The sequence below is a fragment of the Lissotriton helveticus genome, chromosome 5_1, assembly GCF_964261635.1.
Source record: "Lissotriton helveticus chromosome 5_1, aLisHel1.1, whole genome shotgun sequence".
In the NCBI taxonomy this organism is placed as follows: domain Eukaryota; kingdom Metazoa; phylum Chordata; class Amphibia; order Caudata; family Salamandridae; genus Lissotriton; species Lissotriton helveticus.
Genome location: NC_136065.1, coordinates 2,024,242,676 through 2,024,268,455, shown reverse-complemented (window position 1 = coordinate 2,024,268,455; position 25,780 = coordinate 2,024,242,676).

Genomic DNA, 25,780 nt, shown 5'->3' with positions numbered 1-25,780 from the left:
ATGAAGGTCAAAGTACAGTCAAGAACTTATGCCCTGTGCCAACTACACGAGCTGATCCCAACGGCAGTCCCCATCAGAAAAGTATTACAAGCTAAAATCAGGGCAGTTACAGGGTACGCACAGCAGGCATTTTGGGGTAAAATGGAATTAATGTCAGAACAAGCACAATGCCAAGCATATAAACGTATTTTTAAGTTACCAACATATGCCCGCAACAGCCTGATTTGCTTGGAATTTGGTCTCAAACAACAAAGGAGAGAATGTCTGGGAATTCATGCGAAATACTAATACCAAATACTTACTGCCCCCGCCAGAAGACTAAAGAGCATGCTGAAACCGATCTATGAGGGGTCAACTAACCATGGCAACGCTATATGGAGAAAGCAGTGGTAAAGCTGGAGTTAGCAATACAAAATTGGGGTCAATGAGCGATAAACTATCTGGCCATAAAAAACACAATCAATAAACAATGCTACCAACTGTCACACAAAAAAGATTTAGCAGACTACCAACAGGAAGAGGACAACAAGGGCTGATTGCAGCATATGCAGGGCATAACATTCAGTCCTACCTTAGTGAAGCATTGGGAAGGAAAGTACTAAAAAAGATTCAATGGGCCAGATTAGTGTCCCTCCCAATAAAAGAACTAAAACTATGGTGGAAGTCCTATGAACTTAAAATCAGTTGTAGAATCTGCAACTTCAAATCGAAATCTTTGCTTCACTTGATTTGTTATTGCCCCAGTATGATGCAGCCCCAGCAGAAGCTTTTAAAACAAATATGGCTACGCAATGGCATTCGGACAGTGAAGGAAGCATCTTTGTTTTTATTTGCATGTACCCTACCTTCAGACCTGGCCAGATTTGGGAGATATATGGCAGAACTGTGGCTTAGGCTAATTGAAGAAGAGGAGCCTAGCAATACTGAAGGCCAATTTGTCCGCTAAAAAGCCAGTCTCAATCAATCAGTTTGTGAAGATGCACATTTTCTTTTTTATTTAACTTTGCCAGAGAATTGATATAATAACATCCGGTTTCAAATGTATATAACACATTATTCTTGCTTTTAATAGAATAAGAAAATGCTCTATGTGAAATAATTTTTAACAAATTAGTTAAAACAATTGCAGTTTTTTACTATTTTAATTTTAAACAGTTTTATGCTTGTAAGTATATTGCAAATGGTTTTAAGTATCTGTGCAATAAAAATAAAATGTATTCATTCATTCCCATTTTAATTTTTAAATCATAACGGAGCCATGCTAACCCCGGAGTCAAAATATGTAATTATTAAAATTGCAGACTTTTGGTGAAGGCCACTGGCCACAAGCTGTAGTCTTCCACTTTTTCATTTATTCTCTAGTGCCGTCTGACGTCAGCTGGTGACATTTCACCCAAACCCCCTCTCCAGCTCAACTCGACCCAAAGGTATTGGAGCACTATCGCCCTTGGCAGCCCCCACATCCACGAACCACGCCTGAAACTTCTGCATCGTACGCGAGTCCTTCCTCTCCATGACACAACAGCTCAAGGCCATCGCCTCCAGTTGTTTCAATACCCTCCGAATCCTCTGAAAGACCTTCAAGTGGATCCCCCCGAATCAAGGAAGGTCGTCACCCACGCACTCATAACCAGCAGACTGGACTATGGAAAAACCATTTAAGCCGGGATCAACAAGTCTCTGCTCTGCAAGCTCCTGACCATACAGACTCATCTTCAGCATTACTCAACACGAACGCACCACCCGACACATACGGAATCTCCACTGGCTCCCCTTTGAGAAGAGAGTCATTTTCAAGATACTCACCCATGACTACAAATGCCTCCACAACACCGGACCCCAATACCGTAACAAGGTGCCCACAATATGATTAATTTGGCTTTCCATGGACAGTTTGTTATCCATGTGAAAGCCCAAATTTCGGACTGACTCCTTCGGTGTTGGACAACTGCCTAGTTCAACTGGCCACCAATCAAGAATCCAGTATTCGGCTGCCTTGCCGAAAAGCAGAACCTCTGATTTACCACCATTTAACTGCAGATTATTAACATTCATCGATGATTGGACATGGATCAGGCAATTTCTGAACCGTAATTTTGTTTAATTTACATCCGGCCCCGGTGTGATTAAAATCTGAGTGTCGTCGGCATAAGACTGCAAGTCAAATCCGTAAGCCCTGATCACTCTGGCCAAGGGTGTCATATAGACGTTAAAGAGTGTGGGGCTCAAAATTGGGCCCTGTGGCACGCCCATTCTAACAGGTCTTTTTCTTGCCTTGTATTTGTCCATCTGAACAGCAGTTGACCTATCAGATAGATAGCTGGAGAACAATTTTAGCGCCTTCCCTCCACCAGAACCCAAAGATGTTCCAGAACTGAAAGAGTTCTCATAACATGAGCCACAGAGGTTTCCAGGGAGGATGAGAATACCAGGCAGTTGTTGAGCTATGGAAGGAGTGTGACGCCCTTCAAACACAGAACACCCACTAGGGGAGCTAGGACTTTGGTGGAGACCCTGGTGCTGATTTTAGACCAAATGGCAGCACCTGAAACTGAAAGTGCAAGAGACCCACAGCGGACTACAGAAATCTCTGGTGACGTCTGTAAACTGGGACATGAAGGTAGGCACCCTGTTCATCGATGGTGGCCAGAAGCCGCCTTTTGATACCAAAGGAATAACTCGCTGCAAGGAAAGCATTTTGAAATGTATGGTCTTCACCCATCGGTTCACTCCTCTTAAGTCCATGAGTGGCCTTTACTCTCTGTTTGCCTTCTGCACCAGGAACAGAATAGAGTAAACTCCATAGCCCCTTTCCAGTGCTGGAACCTCCAAAATTGCCATTTTCTTCAAGTGGGCGAGAACACCAGATCCCCAAGCCTCTTGCTTTACTGGACCCCTTGGAATAAAGGTCTTAAATCATGAGGTTTTTGAATGAACTCGATCAGATAACCTCTCTTGAGTAGACTGAGCACCAATTGATCTCTGATGACCTCCTGCCAAATGCTGCCAAAGTCTAACAATCTCAATCCGACTAGGCCATCCCCCACCAGTAGAGGGGACTAGTCAGGAACGACTCTTGCTTGTTCCTGCATATTTACCAGAGACCTGCGACTTGGAGGATTTCCTAGGCTGAAATTGCCATCTTCTTGAAGAAGAACCCTTTGCATACTTCCCAAAAAATCCTTAAGGTCCTTGTTCCAAGATCTATAGGTTCTGGAAGCATCCCCCTTATAGGGAAACATGTGCTTTCTATGTTTGAAAGACTTTGTTATGGTAGCATCCAACTGGTCTCTAAACAACTTCTTCCCTTCAAAAGGAATTTTCAGGAGGGAAGCTTTTTCTGCATATTCCGTCTTCCAGTTTTGCAACAATAAATGACACAGTGCTAGGATGTACGCACCAGAAGCCACTGCTGAGGATCTTATAATGCCTGAAGAAACATCAGCTAACATCTTTGCCTCCTGTTCCATTTGCAGCAGCAAATCGGAACAGTCTACATTCACCTTGATAGCAACAGAAAGAGACGCAAAGTCCTTTACTAAAGACTTTGCCTTGTATGCTGCATATGTAGCCGCCTTTATGGACACAGAACTGTCAGCTAAATATTTCTTAGTAGCACCATCTATCTTGCGATCCACAGCATCTGCACAACAGCAATCCTCTAGGTTAATCGCCGTCTTGCCCATCAAAGGTGCTACAATAGAATCCACCTTAATGTTGGGCAAAAATATCTCCTCTCCTTCAGCTAAGGCATACATTTTTTGGAGGAACCTCAGAATACTGGATTGATTTATCTCCTTCCAATGCCTGACGATTAAGTCCTTTATCCTCTTAAGAAGAGGGAGAGACAAAAGTGAAGGCTTGGTGTACTCAGGGAAGAGACCCTCCTCTTCTGGCTGGGCTGAAGGCTGCTCAAAGCCCAGGTTATGTCTAACATGATCCAAAACTTAGACCAAATCCTCTCTGGAAATGTACTTCCCAAAAGCTGACGTATTAGGAACCTCCAACTCTGAATCTGAGTAAGTTTCCTGCATCTCTCCCTTTATTCTGGAAAACACACCTTTCTTTTCCTTCTTCTTAGGATTGGCAGCCAAGGCCTTTGCCACCACCACCTCAATCATGGACTGGGCCTGGGCCTCAGTCACATAAGCAGGAATGGCAGGGAACTGTTCCCTGGGCTTCTTAGAAGGATGGGCCCCAGGCAGGCTCCCCTCAGAGGGAGGAAACCAACCGCCTTCTCCGTGCACACTTCTTGCTCTCCTTAACAGAAAACATACCGTGCAGCATGGAAGAAAATACACACATGACAGAAACTCAGGCTCCTTAAATACTCCTGTTCCGCCAACCATAATGCAATAATTACAACATTTGCATACAATTGCACAAAGCCGTGTCCAATATACAAGGCGGTACTGCAGCCCTGCAAAAAACAGCTTCAATTAGTTCAGCTGTGTCCACAACAAGAAAACACATTAATCATGAGTCGCTCCTCGACCCTTCACGTGGCTGGTGTTGGAAATGGGGGTCTCCAGTTGGCAATGGCTGGCGCCAATGTCCAAATAGGGACCCTTCTTCCTAAGTCAGGGCAAGTGGGCCACCCCTTTTGACAACCCCAGCTCAATCCTGTGGTAACGTAGCACAAGCAGTTAGGCTTATCTCTGAAGTAGTGTGTGAAGCATTAATGACCATGTACAACAAGGCAGTAACAACACCACAAAATGACACAACTCAGGTATGGAAAAATAATATCTTTATCTAACAGTTTAACTCAAAACTCTCAAAGCATTTCAACAAGCTACAGTGCATGACAACTAGTAGGGACTCAACAAGGCAACAACTTATTCACCAGAACATGACAATGACTGAGTTCTAGGCCGGGGCCTACGTGAACCATTTTGTACTGAACAACATGCAGGCCAATCCTCAATACAGACCTTCCTCACCACTCCGCTCCTACAGGACTGGAACACCACAGCTCTGCCAATGTGTCTCAATGCAGACCAGCCACACTCTCTGCTATACAATGTAGGGCACATCTAGTTCTGCCAATGTATCCCCATCACGACTAGAACACCATCTGCTGCTACAGTACACTGACAGGCAGTGATGTGCCAAAGTACCTTGGTCCAGACCTATACTCCCTCCGTTATTACACTAATGGGGCACAATCAGTTCTTCCAACGTACTCCAATCATGACCTGCTGTAATGTAAGCTATTACAGTATAGGGACATACTTAGCTCTGGCAATGCACCTCTATCCAAACTTGTGTTCCCCTCGGCTCCCACAAACACACATTCTTTCCCCCCTCAGTTCTACCCTGTGGCTCTCCTTCTAATTCATGGTGACACCCACACTCAGTCATAAGCTACAGCTGTTTCACTACTCACTCACATAGACACACCTCCTAATGTTTGCAGATCTTGACACACCTCCCTCACTCAAGACACATTACAGAAACACTGACCACCCAGAAAAAGGCAACACAGCACGCACAAATCGGAGTCGGGCATGGCCCGGTTAATTAGCGTAACTCGTTAGTGAGCGAGTTATTTATTTACTTGGAACTATTCAAGTAATTTAACTTAAATTCTAAGTAGAACAAATTCATGAATGGGGCCATGGCATTAGTGAGGCAACGCCCCAGTGCCCCAATGAACGCACTGCCACTTATTGTCATTAACACATATATCTGAGGCACAGCACTATAAAGGCAAGACCTATTGGCTTTGCCAAAGCTTGTTTTACACGTTGCACAGCAGCAGAAGCTGATGTGCAACATGGCTTAATGTTAAAAAATACTCTATGATGCACCCAACGCTGCGCACGTCATATCACTTTTGATTTTTCACTTTAAGCTATTTTACACAGCAGCTTTTAGTGCTGTGCAACGTGTAAAAAACACATTCACAACATCATTAGATCTCGTGTAGGTAAAACCAGGGCTTTAAGTGTGGGGGGCTGAGCCCCCCCCCCCCAGTTTTTTGGGGGGTGCCTCGAAAGGGGGCTCTAGGGGGCTCTATTTTCTGGCCTCAAAGGTCAATTGCAGGGTGAGCTGACGTCCCGGTTTTTGTTTGGTGTTACTAGTGTGGGTAACATATCTTGATAGTGAAATACTGACAATTTCGTTTTTCACTATTGAAAGGCTATCTTGCCCATAGGATAACATGGGGAATGCTGTGTGACATGTTTCCCTGCATATCTTCTATTAGCAATGCTTCTACCATAATCATCTACCTCCGTGGCATTTTTGGAAATTAAAGTACCCCAGTGACCAGTCAGTCAGTCAGTCAAAACACTTTATTCAATTATTTAAAATCATAAAAGACAAAGCAATTCATATATACAGAAATGTGAGCATTTCATATATTTACAATCTCAGCGCAAACCCATCTAAAACAGGAAAAATGCAAATCATTTAAAAATCAGTCAGGTTTATACCTTTATCGTCAAATTTTTCATTTTAATTCTTATTGCTGCCACTAAAAAACTAGCCACATAAAAAATGTTGCGTGTACTGCCTAACATCTGGAGATAAATAAGAGCAGGTCTGACTTGAATGAAGCCAGCTTCTCGCAGAATCTGTATCAGATATTTTTTCCTTATTTCTGAATAAAACCCACAAAACCTAATAAAATGCATTGTATCCTGTGATGAAAAATTATCACAGTTGCAGGGGGGCAGCATTCTGGCTTCCCCCATGTTTGATAAGTACCCAGGGAATAATGTATCTGATGATTAAATCTAAATGTTGTCAATAAAACTCTATGATAGGGTTTAGTCACAATTTTTAGAAATGGCTCAAGTGAGGGGGAAATCAATAACATATAATGGGATCTAACTGTAGGTTTAAGTCATTCCTGCTCCTCACGAACCAATCTGGAGAAATCTCCAAAGTGCAACTTAATCCAATTTGCATCCTCTTTCCTAATACAAGATGGAGTTAAATAAAGCTCAGGGCGGCCTAACCGTTCAAATGTTGTTCTCAGCTATTCCAGCCAGGGTACCCTTTTAGCATAATCCATTGCTACAATATCGCTCAAAATTGCATGGTTCAAAGTTATTTCTTGGTTAAGCCAAGTTTTAACCCAGAAAATTATTGGGGCCATTTTCAATGTATCTGTGACATATTCCAAGCCTACCTCTGAATGTATTGAGAAGGTGGGAGTAGACTGAGGAACTGTCAAAAGTGACCATCTATTTCGGCCTCCTGGAGCTGGCAGAAACAAATGCACTTGGTGTAAAGACAGCTCTCCTAAGCTACTTCGAAAAAGTTGGACTCACAAAAAGTCTGCTACATGATATCTTGATTGCAGTATGTTCAGATGGAGCAACAGTAATGTTTGGTAAAAAAAGGAGGAGTAGTATTATTGCTGAAATCAGAATTGCCAAATCCTGTACTGACATGGCACTGTTTGGCTCACAGACTAGAACTTGCTGTGGCAGATACTGTTGATGGGATGTATGACGTTACAACGCACACTTTTACAACACATGCCTTTACAACGCAACATCCATTGCAATGCATTCTATTACAACGTATGCCATTACAACGAATTTCCTAAAACTACCATTACAACGCATTCCATTACAACACATACTACCTTTACAACGCATACCATTACAACACATACCATTACAATGCATGTATGGTAAGTATTGGATAGTGTAGGGGTAAAGATTACTATTCTAACTCCAGGGGGTGCAACAGTAGGGAAGTGTTGGATAGTGTAGGGGTAAAAATTACTATTCTAACTCCAGGGGGTGTAACAGTAGGGTAAGTGTTGTATAGTGTAAGAGTACTATGCGTTGTGATGGTATGCATTGTAATGGTATGTGTTGTAATGACTGCGTTGTAATGACATGCGTTGTGATGGTATGCTTTGTAATGGTATGCGTTGTAATGACTGCGTTGTAATGACATGCGTTGTAATGGATCTTGCATTGTAAAAGTTTTGATGTAATGGTAGTGTGTTGTAAAAGTTGCGTTGTAAAGGTTGTTTCTCAGTTGATGAGGTTGCCGGGGTCAATCATTTCAAGATTTTCATGTACTCATTGTACGCCACATACAGCATGTCAGAAAAAAAACAGAGAGAGCTAAATATGGCCGTCAGCGAGCTATATGTACAGCTCCAGAAGATAGGGTGTTGTAATTGAATCTAGGACCCTAATTAATTATGCCCGATTCTTGGCCTCATGTAGTTAGATCATATCATAACCTTATGAGCTTAAGAATCATACCCATATTAAATCATAGCCAATGCAGCTTGAACACAGCACGGCTATTTCACATGGACTCCTAGAAAGTACAACGTGTTCTTAAACAAACCAAGCCTCCAGCAGCCCGGGAATCCCCCCTGCTTCTGTTTTGATTTGTCCTAGAACTCGCAAAGTCCTGAAAGAACTTTTAGTTCTTGTGACGTCTCATGTCCAACCTTACGTCAAACTCGGCACCTTTCAGGTATAAATATTCCCGTATCTGCCTTAGCAAAGGACACGGTGGTTTGGAGCAGATCGACTAACTACTTGCCCAACGCCCTGCTGTAGCAAGTGCCGAAGGAAGCCGACCCTCCCGATGACGCACTGAGGGAGACGATGTCTTTTCTCCAGCCGAGAAATCCAGCTCCAGTGTTTCCCTGTCACCCTTGCGGGTTTTTGGGAGATCGAGTCCTGAGAAAGAGATACAAGACCTCCTTCATTCTATAACCAAGGTACGGAGCTGATTAGATCCTTAAGAGAATTCTTGATTCAGATTCTTGGCAGAAACTATCTTAACTTAAACTGTAAACCTACTTACTCCTTCCCTGTACTAGGCTTAGGTTAGGTACACCGGGGTAGGCGTATCTTAGAAGCACCAGTTGAGTACTTTTAGTCATTGTATATCATTGTATGTATTTTAATCATTTTAAAGACCGTATGGCTTAGAAACTATACCATGCTTTTACAGTATTATTTCATAATACTCTTTTTACTGTACGCACTTTATTTTATAACAAGTATAACAATTGTAGCAATCCACTTCTCTTGCATGAGAAAGAAGACTGTTCAATAAATAACCTCTTTTATTGAAAATGCCCGTCTCTCTATTTTCTCTGCACTTCTGGTGAAACGAAGCATGCACGATTGACTGAATGAAATAGCTATCTATTGTTTCCGCGACTCTGGAGGTATACTCCTTATTCAGGGGGGAGCAATGTTGTCATGTTTATGCGGTTGTCAGAAACTAATCACTTCATGTTTACTGAAAGTTTCTAGTCACCTCTGAGCTAGTCGGCACACATAATTAAGTCTAACCTAGTCAATAGAGACCTAGTCGACCTCAGTCCTACGTCTACACTATTGTTTATGTTATTCCAATGCGCAGAGCCTATTGGGAATATAGGAACTACACTACATGGCGCCCAACGTTAGGTAAGGCGATAATTTAACGCTAGATACTAAAGTAACTCAGTTGTGCTTTTCACACAGACCCCTTGTCCCGTAAAAACTCCAATAGACGTCTGCAGTGGGTAAAAGGTTAATATCCGCCAAAGCTAAGTAGGATGAGAATCCTATGAATTAGTTTATGGTTTTGTCAACGTTGAAGGATAAAAAGTTCCAAAATATTGTGCACCTAATCTTTGTCTCCTTGAAAATCGCTCTGCAAACTTTCTGTCGGCAGAAATGTCGGACGACGAAAGAAATAGAATAGCAACTGAACTGTTAGCTAACGACACAGCTGTCGAAGAAAATGACCCAGAGGTTAGACTAATCCCGGTCAATGTAAGAAGAACTATAACTTGCAAACTCATAGAAAATGGAGTAACATCGAGAGGTGGTACTGTCATATTTGTGGTAGAGGCACATGAACATCGGCAGACAGAGGTATTCTATCTTAAATGTAATGTAAATGTAAATGTATTGGACTTGTAAAGCGCACGGCTGTCCGTAAGCGTCCTGGCGCTTGCTTAGGGAACCCGTCCTGGTATTCCCCTGTGAGAAACCCCGGCAGGGTGTCCACAAGGTGAAGGCCAGGCATCCCGCCGCGAGGGGCCGTAGTGGAGATTAAGCAAGCTATTGCCCAGAGTCGCAGAGTGTGACCCCGTGAGTTGAGTAGGCACCAGAGCGAGAATTGTCGAGTCCGTGGAATTTTTGAGCCCGAGACCCGCCGAGGCGGGGAATCGAACCCTGGTCCACGGTCGATCTCAGCTTCCGGGTCTGCCGCCTCAAACCACTGAGCCACGCTTCTCCACCATATTCATGGATACACTTCCCAACAGCAAATGCTGTGACACATGATTTCCACTACTACAAAGCAGAGGAATCTCCAGAGGAATACGCTCCTTTCGAGGACGTTGAAATTCCACTAACCTGCCAAGAGCATCAGCTCTGGTTTAATGGCGCCCTAAAACATAATAAACACATCACCAGGCTCGGTCCACTAGGTAGACCAGGAGCCACATGGCCGGTTCTAGCCAGCTATACACCACATCCTGACATTGAAGAAATGTCAGCCGGAGAACTTTTAGTTCAGCTAAAACAGTTAATTAAAATACATAGACAATTGGTCCAATATGTCTGACAATTTGCCTACCAATGGGGATCGCACCACATGTGGAGGACTGTGACACTTGGGGAACAGTCTTTGCTTCCATTTAAACAAAAACACATGGTGTTCCGTCTATGGCGGTTATACCAGACGTACTAAAACAGATTCAAAACGAATACAGTCCAGAGCCTGCTTTAAATCTAGGTATGAAATTACTGAAAGACTTTAAGCAAGTCTCGGCTATATTACTAGCCAACATAAAAGAAGAAGCAGCATCTGTGGCGATCCGCCAAAAGTTAAGAGAAACAGAGGTAGCTGAGCAACCATTTGAAATTGCCAGAATAATTGAAAAATGCTATGGAGAAGTAGGTAGAGATAGTTTGGGTGGGAAACCACTAAAACCACAACTAACAGAAAATCCTGAAAAACCTTTATCAAGAATAATCTGATTACTCCTAAAAAGAAGTGGGAGGGTAATAAACAAACCTCTCCCAGGGAAAAACAGTTTCAGACCAGAGGTAGGTCTCCCCAGAGGAGAAATAAATCTCCAGGCAGGGGGGACAGGTCTCCACAACCGTAGCCCTCTGAAAATAGATACAACCTTAGAGATAGGGAAAAAATAAGAAAGCCTGACAGCCTGATAGATATCAAGATAATGATACACGTCCCTCTCGATCTTTTCAAACTTCCTCACAGAAATCAGAAAGAAGAGGACGGTCAGAACACAAAGAAGAGCGCATCAAGACCAAAGACAAGGAACCTGCTCATCAAAATAGAAAATCACAATTTCCAAAGAAGAAGGTAGCAAGTATTAAAATAAAACATGCAAAGGATTCTGAGGACGCAACTAAAAAATGGAGAGTGGGCCCAGACAATGTTAGACAGTGCTGCAGAAGTGACCATAGCTTGCAAGATCCTGATGAATCTCCTGGAGACCGTGCACACGAATGAATACATTCAAGTGGAAACTGCAGACACCAGGGTTAGTGTACCCCATAAATTATATGAAATAACATTACGTATAGAGGGGGACAAAACTAGGAAAATAAAAGGTCTCTTTTGGGAGAACCTATCAAAACGCTATGACATCCTTTTAGCAGAAAAAGACTGGCCTCCGGAGTTCGTCAGGAAGTGCCCACATGGCAAAGAAATGATTATGCCTGCCTTCTCAAATCACATTCCAATTCACAAAAAATACACTTATGCTAGAAAACGGGCAGTAGCCCAAGCCCATGCATTATATAAAAATCCTGTAGGGTGGGATGAGGATTCCCCTAACCATAAAATACAGTTAAAAAATCAACCAACTGCCCAAAGGCAGTATCCAGTTAAGCAAGAACCTAAAAAACAAGTCAGGGAGATCTTAGATCAACTTGAATACCAGGGGGTGATTGAAACATGCACCTCACAAATGAACAATCCTTTGTTTCCTGTCTCCAAGCCAGACGATTCATATCGTCTAGTTTTGGATTACAGACACCTAAACTCTTGTTGCAAAACATTTGCAGTGCAAAACTCACACAGTGCAGCACTAATGAATAACATTGTGCGCAAAAAATATAAAACGACATTAGATATATCAAATGGTTTCTTCTGTCAAAACATTGCACCAGAGAGCCGGTATTTGACCGCTTTCTCAAGTATGGGGGCACATAAGCAATTCTGTCGTCTCCCACAGGGATTTAAGAACAGCCCAGGATTATTTTCAGCTAGGGTAACAGAGTTACTAGAAATGTATGATGATGAGGCATTATCTTATGTCGATGACATCTATCTTACAGACAATGACCTGGAGACGCTCTTGGACCTGAGTACCTGAATTTTTTGCAGCTGGGCACTTGACTCTTGGTGGCTCTCCCTCTTCCCGCTGGTGCACTCGCTGGTTGTCTCCCTCCCGCCGCCGCAGTTACCAGCGAATCGCGGCCGCAGTGTGGAGGGAGACTGAGAACTACAACTCCCAGCCTCCCCAGCACCGGAAGTTTCAGAACGTGACGACAGCGCCTGGAGGCGCATAAAATCAAGCACAACCCCGGGGGAGCGGGTGACGCTCTTGGACCCGAGTACCTGAATTTGTTTGCAGCTGGGCACTTGACTCTTGGTGACTCTCCCTCTTCCCGCTGGTGCACTCGCTGGTTGTCTCCCTCCCGCCGCCGCAGTTACCAGCGCATCGCGGCCGCAGTGTGGAGGGAGACTGAGAACTACAACTCCCAGCCTCCCCAGCACCGGAAGTTCCAGAACGTGACGACAGCGCCTGGAGGCGCATAAAATCAAGCACAACCCCGGGGGAGCGGGTGACGCTCTTGGACACGAGTACTTGAATTTTTTTTGCAGCTGGGCACTTGACTCTTGGTGGCTCTCCCTCTTCCCGCTGGTGCACTCGCTGGTTGTCTCCCTCCCGCCGCCGCAGTTACCAGCGCATCGCGGCCGCAGTGTGGAGAGAGACTGAGAACTACAACTCCCAGCCTCCCCAGCACCGGAAGTTCCAGAACGTGACGACAGCGCCTGGAGGCGCATAAAATCAAGCACAACCCCAGTGTCGCGGGAGCGTGCGGGGCAAAGCCAGGCAAAGGGCGGGCCCGGGCAAAGGGCGGGCTGTCTGTGGCCGTCCGTGGACGACTGTGGCCGGGCCAGGCCCACCCTTTTGCTCCTTAGTTCCACAATTTTCATCGACGAAATGTCTGCTAGTGCCACAGGTATGAGCCCCGATAACAATACTAATGACAAGCCGGGGGGTTGCCGCTTAAGGGCACATTGGATAATTATTTCACCAAGGTCCTATTCGACTTAGAAAAGGAGACCACGCTAGCAGAACGAGGGGCGGAGCGTCGTCGTTCTGTAGAAAATATGAAACTCAAAAATGTAATAGATCCCATGCGAAATGTCTCTCTTCCTAATGGAGGCAACCTCTGTGATACTGAAGATCTCACCCTACTAGAGAGTGTTCCGCTTTTGCTATGTGACTGTACCCCCATACCATGTGCCTCTATGGGGCAGAGCCTAAGTCCGAATTTCCTTGCTAGTCCTATTAGCCTAACACAGGACACAGTTATAACAAATCGTCCATCTGATAAAATCGAAAGTAATAAGAAAAAGAGACCAATTGTGCCCAAAATCCTGGGGCCTCCACCCAGTAAGAGAAGGCGAAAAGAGGGGGCAATCCAAAAATCTCGGATAAGTCACTCAGATTTTGGCAAGTCTCACAAACTAGGCATTCAAGCAAAACAGGTGCCAGTAGCCCTCGATGATAGACCAATAAACCTGTCAACACAACATACACCCTTACACACTGGGATGGACATTAGCATTAGTATACCCACTGACGCCCCCACAGAATCCATACTGAAACCAGCTTACACTAGTGTTTCACTAGACAGTATGGAATATCTAATCAGATCTCTTATTCTACCTATTATTGAAAGATTAAAATTATTGGAGAAGCGTCTAGAGGAAATGGAGTTGGGTGAAAGGAGGAAAGATAATCTATCTAAGGCTTCAGTGAGAGAGGCAGTGCTATCCCCAAACCCGGCCAAATTAGCAACGCCAAACATCCCGAAAGCAGCTTCTTCTAAATCTACCATTGCTAAATCGAAGCCTCCCAAAATAACAAGCACCATCCAAAACAAGCCACCCCCCCCAAAACAGACTAATAAATCAGCTGCAGTCCCCACGTGTAATACCGCGAAAGATCAGGAAAAGGTACTCAAGGGAAAAACACAAGATGAAGGGAGAGGCACACAACACATAGGGGTTCCAAAGAACAGGGGACCACTAGTAGAACTTCCACCAGAAGCTGTGCCGTATGTGGTCGTTTTGACAGGGGTTCCGGTATTGGCAGACGGCAAAAGGGAAGGATTTCCACAGCTTAAGAATAAAATCATGCATTGGTTCAGATTAAACAGACCAATTACGAGTAACGCTAATGGAGAAATAGTTCATGTTCGCCGATTACCATGGCTGGGCAGTAGAAGCAAGGATATTGAGGGAGATGTAGTTGTAGTTAATTTCAGAGATTCACGAGTGGTCAACTACATATTGAACTGGCCGGGAGGGAATGGTAGCAATGTCATCATCCCCCGTCCCTTGACCTACTTCTATCCTAGATCCCAGGTGTCTGCTCCGAATTATATGAGCAGACAAACAAATATCCATACTCTTTATCCAACCCCATTTAATACCGGGCATCTGACACACACACAATATCAAATGCCAGCACCTGATCCTTATGGGTGGAATACTGTTCCCTTTAGTGCAAATACAATTTTTTATAGAAATATGGACCATCTGAGGCCCTTTACTCCCTTGGAGACATTCAATAGATTTGACGTCTTCAATGGAATGGAAGACTGCGATTGAAGTTTACAGACCTGGCGGGGCATGGGCGGTCAATCCCCTGTCACTAACTTACAAAACGTAGCCCGTGGGGTTCTAGAAGATACCACTGTGCATTCTACAATTCACCAATCCTTGGCGCAAGAACAGACATTTAGTCATATTCACAACGAATCAGTACTTGCCAACCCCACTAGTGTGAATACTGCTCCAAAAATGACTGCATTGGGGGGAACTTCGGTGCTATTAAAAGATAGCACTAGAACACACCCTTCTATAACTGGTAGTGGGGCACTGATGGAAGATAGGACAATTCCCGGGCCGACGTTCCTCAATTATAAAACGAGGATTTTGGGTCGGCCAGTTGAAGTAGATACAGGTTTACAAATTAGCTCACAGAGCCTTATCTCCACCAAACCTAGTAATATACTTTGGAATTCAGATAATCAAAGGGATGCACAAGTGCAGAACGACCTGGCCCCTAGAGACATGGTAAATGACCAGGCGGGCCATCATCTGGTGTCCTGGAATATAGCCGGACTCAGGAATAAAATAGTTTCTTCTGATTGGCTAAATTTCATTGACAACTATAGCATAATTTTAATGCAGGAAACTTGGGCAACGGAAACTTATCACTGCCTGGGTTATTTAAATTTTTCTATACCTGCGACCCACTCACAGAGGGGAAGGCCCATGGGGGGCCTGACCACCTGGGTCAAACAAGATGCTAGGTATACCACGGCATATTTAGATTCTAATTCCAAGGATATTCTAATTGTTAAGCTCCAATCGCCTGAGTTTGGGGACCTCTTATTATTTAACGTATATGCTAGGGGCATCCCGGGGGGCAAACCCACCTATATTGTCAAACAACTGGGTCAGTGCATAAAATTACACAGGGAAAAAGCCAATATAATGATAGGAGGTGATTTTAATTGCTCTTTTGAGCCGCTGGATCAATTTGATATTGATCTTACAGAGGCAGAGGATGATAGCTGGAAAATTCCTCCACTGAATATACCACCTATAAAGAAGTGGACCCAAGCAGCTATCCAGCTCAAGACCTTCAGTCTTGAGCATGGATTAAGAGCACTGAATAGTAGAACTAAAGGGGACAAGGACGGGAGTCCAACCTTTAATAATGGCATTCGTTCAAGTAGGATTGACTATATTTTTGTCAACCTGGAATCATGGTCAACCATCTTGGACATGACCATTATTACAAGAATTGAGAGCGATCATAACCCTCTCAGCTTAGAGTTTCAGCTTTTTAAAATAGGATTTTCCAATACAGATACATCCAATGAAATAGTCCTTGCAAATGATACAAGAAGATTAAAATGGGCAGAATGCATTGATAATTACCAATGCATTCCTGAAATGGAAGAAATGGTGTCCAGTGCAACTAGTGAGTTACAGGGTTGCATGTCTAGTGATGATTTTATGACCAGGGTGGTCCCTATTCACACAACCCTTTTTTTAAACCTCAGCAAATTTTTAAAAAAGGAAAAAAGTGCCTGTCCACGTAAAAATAGGAAGCAACAGGAATCATGGTATGGCAAAAGCTGTAGAGTTGCATACAAATCTTTAGCAATGGCCATGAAATCAAAGGATAAGCTCCAAATACGTGATGCGTGGAGTCACTATAAAATGACCCAGCAGGAAGCGAAAAAATGCTGGGACAATAAATACTGGGAAGAGCTATATGAGGCGTGCAAGGCTAGAAACATGACAGGATTCTGGAATCTAGTGAAATGGGGGAAGGGATCCCACAAGTCACATCCAGTTAATTCTGTCCCACCCGAACTATGGGTTTCACACTTTAAATCTCAATTTGCAAACCCTCTTCGGGCGAGCGGGGACAATTTGGACCCAACCACAAATTATTTAGTCACTACTCCACTAGTGTTCAGTGGGAGTGACATTGAACACGCCCTGAACACCATCCCGAGAGGAAGAGCTCCGGGTCCAGATATGGTCCCGGCTGATCTTTTTCTCCATTCTAGAGAGGTATGGGTGCCGTATATACAGCTGTTGGCTAATGCAATTTCCAGGGGCTCCCCGATACCAGATGTCTGGAGAGGAGCTGAAATTATCCCAATTTATAAAAAAGGGGATAGAGCAGACCCTGCGAATTACAGGCCATTTAGCCTAATTGCATGTATCCAGAAGGTGGTGGCAAGGCTTATATTACATAGGATCCAGAACTGGGTTGATGATTCTGGGGTCATGTCCCCACTTCAGGCAGGCTTCCGCCCTTTTACCAGCACCGTGGACCAAGTTTTCAGATTTTCAAACATATATTAGAAATGGGTCATTCTTGGGGGAGGCACTCTTTACGCAGCCTTCGTCGATTTGAAATCGGCATTCGACTTAGTTCCACGTTCAAGGCTGTGGCGAGTGCTTCATGACCAAGGCATGCCACTAGAACTCCTCACCCTTCTGATCAAATTTCATAAAAACAACTACGCACAGGTGAGGTGGGGCAACCATGGTCAGGTCACAGACAGATTTGATACAGAAAGGGGAGTTAGACAAGGGTGCGTCCTAGCACCAACCCTGTTCACGCTATACATAAACAGGGTTACTGATTACTTCAGGGAGGTTCATACAGATGCACCCAAACAAAATGGCATCCCCACACCCCTGTTAATGTTTGCAGACGACACCCTACTAATCTCCAAAACACAAGAAGGGCTTCAAAAAGCATTAGGTTGTTTTGAGGCTTTCTGCAAAGACCATGGTTTAATCATAAATGTGTCTAAAACTAAATTTATGGTAATGCATAGACACAAGAAAGTGAGGGGCACAGTTCTTATGAATGGCGAGCTTTTAGAACAGACAGATTGTTTTAGCTATTTGGGCATCACACTGGGGTCTAGGATGGAATGGAAGCCTCATATGACTTACCTAACTGCCAAACATGCACAGCTAGCAGGTGTCCTTTTGAGAGAAATACGATCATCAGCTACTCAACCAATAGCCCCAGCTCTGAAAATATATGACACGAAAGTCAGGGCTTCAATGTTATATGGGGCGGAATTATGGGGGGTTACTGATGTTTCTGTTCTGACACAAGCGCAAAACAAATTTTTACGATGTATAACTAAACTTCCTAAATCAACACCATTGACACCGTTGTACATCGACTTGGGATGTCAGAAATTCCAGGACATAGCCAGCTTTCGATCGGTTGCATATTGGAGAAGGCTTTGGGTTACGCCTGAACTAACCCACTATGGTACAGCGCTTCTAGAAACTAGGAATATGGACAAAGGGGGTAAAATATTATGGTTCAAACAGGTCAAGTCGCAGAATAAAGCCTTGGGAATGGAACAGCAATGGGAAAAACCAACAGAAAATATCTTCCCATCACGGAAAGCCCTAAAGGAGATGTATTGGGCCAACATCACCCAGAGGAACTTAAACATATTCCTGCATATGAGAGATATTGGGACCTCATAACTATCCCCATTGACAGGAAGCTTTTTCACCAATATAGGGTAGGAACTCTTCCTATCAATTCATTTACAAGCAAATGGTCGAGTAACAAGAACGACCAATGTCCGTTTTGTACAGGTCAGTCAGAAACTTTGGCCCATGTTCTATTCATATGTCCACAATATAAAGCTCTGCGCCATATATGGATCAAATCAATTTGTCTACAAAAAGGTATTCTCAGTGGTACTGTAGCACTTAGGATCCTAAGAACAGACTGCTCCGACAGTATGGTTATCGCACTTGCAAAGTTCTTAAAGTGGATGTGGACTATACGTAGAGATAAACTGAAGTTGATATAGACTGCAGAGACCCAATCTGATCTCTTGTAGATGGCAATAGTTCTTAATTTTGTAATCAATTCTATTTTAACCGTTTTATAAAATTTTTAGGAAACAGTATATTTATTTTTTAAATTAATTGTGTCTGGATTACCCTGCACTAAATTGTTATTGAATAGTTAACCCATGATTTTTCAAGGACAATGGATGTACTAAGTATGAAACATTGTTTTTTAATACTTGTTTGTGTTTATTGCATTGTCTTTTATGACTTATGTCGAAATAAAGACTAAATAAATGTAAATGAATACCAGGTTGTGATTGAAACATGCACCTCACAAATGAACAATCCTTTGTTTCCTGTCTCCAAGCCAGACGATTCATATCGTCTAGTTTTGGATTACAGACACCTAAACTCTTGTTGCAAAACATTTGCAGTGCAAAACTCACACAGTGCAGCACTAATGAATAACATTGTGCGCAAAAAATATAAAACGACATTAGATATATCAAATGGTTTCTTCTGTCAAAACATTGCACCAGAGAGCCGGTATTTGACCGCTTTCTCAAGTATGGGGGCACTAAAGCAATTCTGTCATCTCCCACAGGGATTTAAGAACAGCCCAGGATTATTTTCAGCTAGGGTAACAGAGTTACTAGAAATGTATGATGATGAGGCATTATCTTATGTCGATGACATCTATCTTACAGACAATGACCTGGAGACACACTTGAAAAGAGTGAACACCATAATACTTGGGTTCGCATCAGAAGGGTACAAATTCAACTTTAAAAAATCTCGAATTGCCCACCACACTGTCCTATTTTTAGGATATGAATTATCAAGTGAAGGCAAAAGCCTATCAGACAACTTCTTAGAGAAGTGTGCAGTACTCCAAGCACCAAAAACGCTGAAAAACTTACAATCAATTCTAGATTTCCTGAATTTTGGAAGAACTTACATTCTAAACTACGCAGAGAGGATTAAACCACTCTACGAATTAATAAAACCTGATTTCAAACCAATTAATTGGACACAGAAACACACAAAGATTTTAAGATCTATACAGACAGACATGTTAATGAAAACAAAACTGCAAACACGCGCAAACGAATGCAATCTTGTAATCCGAGTCATTCCAGGAAGATGCGGATTCACATACCTGACCTCTAATGAGGGAGAAACATTACCTATAGCTTACAAATCACACTACACAAGCTGGAATGAAATTCAGTTTTACTGAAAAAATTCTGACTGCAGTACAAACTGATGTAGCAAAAGAAAGAGCCCTCGCACAAGGTAAACGAATAATAATCGTTACACCAGTACCTGCCCTAGAGGCAATAACAAGAGCCAGCATTCCAAATGCTAAAGCTTTACATCCAAGATGGATACAGTGGGTTAATTCTCTTGCTACACCAGACATAGTTTACGAATTTGATGCTAACTTAAAAACACAGGAGTTTCTCCAATATGAATATGAATGTCCTCTGCCGACTGAAATCATGCCTCTAGAACACTACGGATGTATAATATATACAGACGGCTCAGCACAACCCGCAATTGGGGGGTAAACAATCTTACAGTGCTGCGTGCGTGATCGTTAAAGGTCGTTGGCACGAAGGAAAATTTAGACCCCTGGTCACTAAAACTCAATCACTCGGAGACTGTACAGCTCAGCGAGCTGAGCTACAGGCTTTCAAGATGTCGCTTGAGAATACCGATCGCGAATTCCCCACACTGATAGTGTGCGATTCGTATTACTGCGTCCAGTCTTACAATGAATACTTGCAGACCTGGGTTCAAAACGGGTTCAAAGATGCAAAGGGTGGCACAATCAAGCATAAAATGTTTTGGGAACAAGTAGCTCTTTTACGGAAAGAACTACAGAAGACTCACGTGATCCATACACTGAGTCATCAACGTGATGGTGTTCACGTTGCAGAGAATTCATTAGCTGATGAGGCCGCGAAGGCTGCTGTGAAAACGGCTTCCGTAGCTGCCATCACCCGGTCAAAAACAAAAATGGAAAGCGAAATATTACAAGCTGTCAGTGCTTCAGTAAAAGACAGTGGTAAAACACTCCCGAAAGGCTTTCCAATAAAGTACTCATACAAAACTGATGCGAATAATGTTCCTTTTGCTGTAATCCCTGGAGTGGGGGATAGGTAGGACAATTCCAAACATGGAACACAGGGTAGGACTAATTGTAGCGGCATATGAAGGGCTCGCTTCTGCACACGCTGGTGTTTCCGCCACAATATCGTTATTAAAACAGAGATACTGGTGGCCGCGTATGAGAAAACAGACTAACAACTATGTTTTAGAATGTGAGATATGCCAAAAAATAAAAGTTTCAACAGTGAAACGTCCAGCACAGGCGCCCCTTCTAATCTCAGATAAACCATTAGCATGTGTTTACCTGGACCACTGTGGTCCCTTACAAAGGGATGACAACTATAAATACATCATGGTCGCAGTGGATTCCTGCACGAGATTCATTTGGATGTGGCCCCATCGCTCGGCTGATGCCAGAACTGTTATAAAAGATTTGCGAGACTTTATCGGCACATACGCAATTGGCATGCTACATTCTGACCAGGGTCCTGCGTTTAGCTCTCGGGCTTATAAGGAGGCCATGGCCAATCTGGGCATTGCATTGCGGTACTCTAGTCCCTTCCATCCTGAGGGAAATGCGGTTGTGGAAAGAAAAAAACGAGACATAAAGCAATCTATAACAGCGAGGATATTAGGTTCGGGTGATGGGTGGGTCAAACATCTAACAAGTGTCCAACGTAGTCTTAATAATCTGCCAAGGAATTCTCTAGGAGGGATCACTCGGTACTAACTTTTGTTTGGTACTAGAATGATAATTCATGACCTCGTTCGTCAGACATCAGCGGTAGACCAAAAAACTTTTGACATCAAAGATCGTTTGGCTGTTTTACAGGACTTTAATGAAACAATAAGAAGTCTAAGTAACATAAAGCAAAAGCCAACGACCACTGAAGAAAAACCACCTGTCCCAGCAAGACCTGTCTGGATTCCAAAGATTGGAAATCTGGTCAGAGAGAAGATCGCCGTGAAGAAGGAATTTGGGCCTTCTTACAGGAAAGCAGTACCTGTGTTGGCAATCAGCGGAACAAGATCAGTAGTACTACCGCCACTTGCTGGTAAAAAGGAGAACAGAGTTGTATCAATCGACCTGGTAAAACCACAATCATGTGGCCGATAATAAGTAGTAGGCCCAGTGGACTCCCAAGAAATAGTAGAAGACCAAATCTTGCTACAGTTCAAGAGGTTCAAACTGAAAGACTAATCACATTTGACAAACATCCTGTGAATAAAAAAGGACTATGCAACAAAGCAATGGAACTTGTGCCTCTTGAAACCCAAATTGCAACAACTAATCGTGAAACACCTATCTACAATGATGTAGCATCGGACTATACAAAAGAAGAAACAACTGAAAAGATTAATAAAAATCCTGAAGCAATTGAAACAATTGACAGAACTGCAATAGGCTACTTCATCAATTTCGATGACTTTTCTGTAGATCCAAGTGAACAAGGAGAAAAGCCAGCAGATAAAACTTACAAACAAAAAATTACTGAACTCTTTCATCGACTAGGAGAAACATATCTGATTTCACCATGGATTGAACTATGGATTGTATTAGGTGGAGTTTTCCTACTACTTTGGCTCATTTTGGGTTTGAGCTTGGGAAGATTTATTGATGGAAAATATATAACAATATATCAGCGAACCAAGACCAACTCTGCTACTCACTCACCTTCCTAGCACCCTTTGTTCACCTCCAAATATTACCAGACCTTATATTGATGCTAAAATATGCCTCCCATTCTTATGTGTTTGTATCTTGCAAGTCAGAAAATCAACTTGGTTTTGAAGTCTCACGGATCTTCACACATCGAAAAGAGAGAAATCTCTTCAGTCAACATCACAGCCATTCCTATACCTGGTGGTGTAGCTTGGGATGCTACTGATTACGAAATATATGGCCCGGTTGAACTATTGAAATATCCACATCAGTTTAAGGTTTCCTTAAATGACTTTGTATCACCTAGCAGTTTCTCTGATGATTGGGACTTTGAATCTATTAATAATATGATGTCAGATTTAGAAATGGCAGCAAAATTTACAGAACATCATTATTTAGAAGGTTCAGCTAACTATGAGGAAATATATTGTTATAACCATTATGGACATCATTATTTGCATAAATCTGCTTATCCTGGACATTTTTTAACTTATAACCAATGGGAACATTATCTCACACCTCCTAAAGGTAGTTCGAAAACATTTTATAAGAAATTCCCATACTTCACAGGGTTTAATCACACTTATCCTGAAACATTTTACTTCAAAATTGTCAATAAGACAGGAACAAAAAACATGTTGTCAAACACTAAATTGATTTATTCTACAGAATTTTATGAAAAATTGTCTACATTTGGTTTTGAATTTTGGAAAAACAACATTGGGACAAAAACAATCTGGGGTACAAAAGTTCGGCAGGTGCAAGGTATAGAATCTTTATTTAGAGCCTGTATGATCCCAGAACAAATTATATTCCTGAATGAAACGATGCAGCAGACTACCTGTCTTGGCATAGCCAAGATAAAGGACCTAAACAAACCGTCTATTCCTAGACCTATACCAGATAGTAATAGCTCTACAGAATTGGAAATAGACGTGTCCCATATTTTACAAAACAACAGAACTAATCCTGATTGGAAAAAATGGTTGATCTGGCCCACAGACTCTAATAACTGTCATGATAGATTCCTGAATAAAACACAGGGGTTCAAACAGAACAGGCCAGACCCGAGATATTCCCAGAGACAACATCCAGGGATAATCACAACATATAGTGTAGGAAAACTATGCCTAGATTGGCTACATAAATCCACACTGCCTGAAATTAAGCAACACTTGACCTTTCTTAAAGAAGGGACTGACTTGCGAGATTTCTTGTTGGGACCTCGCAAACAGCGTCAAAAACGTTTCATATACGCCGGTATATACGCTGCTTACAATGAAAATTGGAAATTGAAGCAAATTGAAATTGCTTAAAAAATACGAGAAATTGATCATATTAATTTGGAAAAAACACTTTCTGTAGTGGACAATGGGTTAACGACTCTGTCCTCCAGAATCTATTCACTGGATAGCATTGTTTTATCTGCTATTGATATAATAGAACAAGACATGCTAATGTTACAACATGGCCAGTCCCAATTGCGTCCTATTGTACAGTTAGGCGAGACGTTACAAAATCTCCGTTCAGGCCACGTGCCCTGGCGTCTTATCAACCCAACGTCATTTTTTTCTGTATTTAACCTTACAGATAAACAAATCTCTTTGGCACAAAGAGGAGCAGAATATACAGTACTAAGCATTGAAAAAATAGGGAGATTGCCATTGACAATCGCTGAAAGGCCAGTTATCAAGTGGATAATACATGGCACCATCACAATTCCAATAACAACTTTTCAGTTTTCATATTGCCAGAAGCACATACCAACAGGCCTGTATGAAAGGTTGGGTAAGGGATACATCAAATCGACCTGGAGTCTACCATACACACATAGATGTTGGAGTGGGGGTATTAGAGAGGTATTTCTTAGTGGTAACAATTGTAAAAATTCACTGAGCGGTACACTTCTGTGTCAAGGAATTAACTTGCATGGAGCCTGTGAAGGTTCTTCAAATAACCTTTCATGTCATCTGCACGGCTCCCCTGCTACACAAATAGAGCCTTTTTTCAGACAACTTTCAAACTGCAGTTACGTTATATTAAGTTGTGGCATGGTGCCAGGAACGCCCTATCTCGTGAGCGTTACATCCATGGTCGTTTGCTGTATGCAAGTATTGTATCCAACCAGCAAACAAGACATGGAGGCAGCCATATGGCCTTCTCTGAATATCTCTTCCATTCGAATTGATACTTTAAGCAGAATGAAATCTATTCTTTTACAAAAAACTATGCCTCTGACCTCGTTCAGAGAAACGTATGATCTGCAAGTTGCAAGGACAGCAGCAGAGATACATGCATTACTATCGACAAATTGCCCCGTACATTTCGTAGAAATGTTAAGTCAAATCCTGAACATGTCTGATACCAGTGGCATCGCGCATGTATTTAAGACAATTTTTTCGGGACTGTTAGCACCCTTTGAAGCAGTCCTGAGCATCTTCCCGAATTTTGTGCACTCTGTGTTCGGCGGCCTGCCTCTTACCTTGGGACTCGTAGCAGGAATCTTATTTTTGTTCCTTCTGCTTCGATATGGCAAGTCCAGCCACAGACAAAACTCATGCTACAATGGAGAAAACGCTCCTAGCAATACGATACCGAGAACGAATCACTGAAATCCTTGGTTTGGCCCGGCTGAGAGATCTGAATACCACATGGACTCTTTCATTCAGACCAATCTGGAAAGATTGCATCCTACCTGTTCTACGATGCTTGCTCTGTGGAAAAGAATGCTTGTTGGACATCTGTCTTACAATCCCATCGGAAGTACCCATGGATGTCGATACTTTGCTTGGTTCGGTAACGGCTCATGCAACGTGTTGTCCCCAGCGGCTAACTATCCTGATGACGGCATTCGTTGAGACCTCACCATTACGGTTAGGTGGCGGTGAGGTACGAGATGAAAGCGGCACACAGGTACGACCTTCTGTGAGCATTGCCAATCCAGACATCGATGAAGGCAATGCATCCCACGATTGCACTGTTTCTGCATTTTCAAACCTGGTCCAACTTTCACCTACTGATGTAGACCAATTCTTTGCCGGCCTATCTTAGATAATGTTCTCTCCGAACAACAAGAATAACATTTAAACCTCCAAGTGCACACAGCGTTCCCTGAACATTGAATTCGGCCTTCAGTTTTGATAAACAGAACTTCTATTGGAACTATTTTTTGAACAAATGAATATTTTTCAAACGTTCCCAAAATATTTACCTTTTTTCCTGGCACAAGATACTCTGCTTAAAGTAGAACTATTCTTAGAGAACAAGATTACTGTTTTGAGCATCTAGAGACAATATTATGGTACAGCCTCTAGCCCATGAAAAAGTATTGTATAAATATGTGATGAAATGGTCTCAACCTTC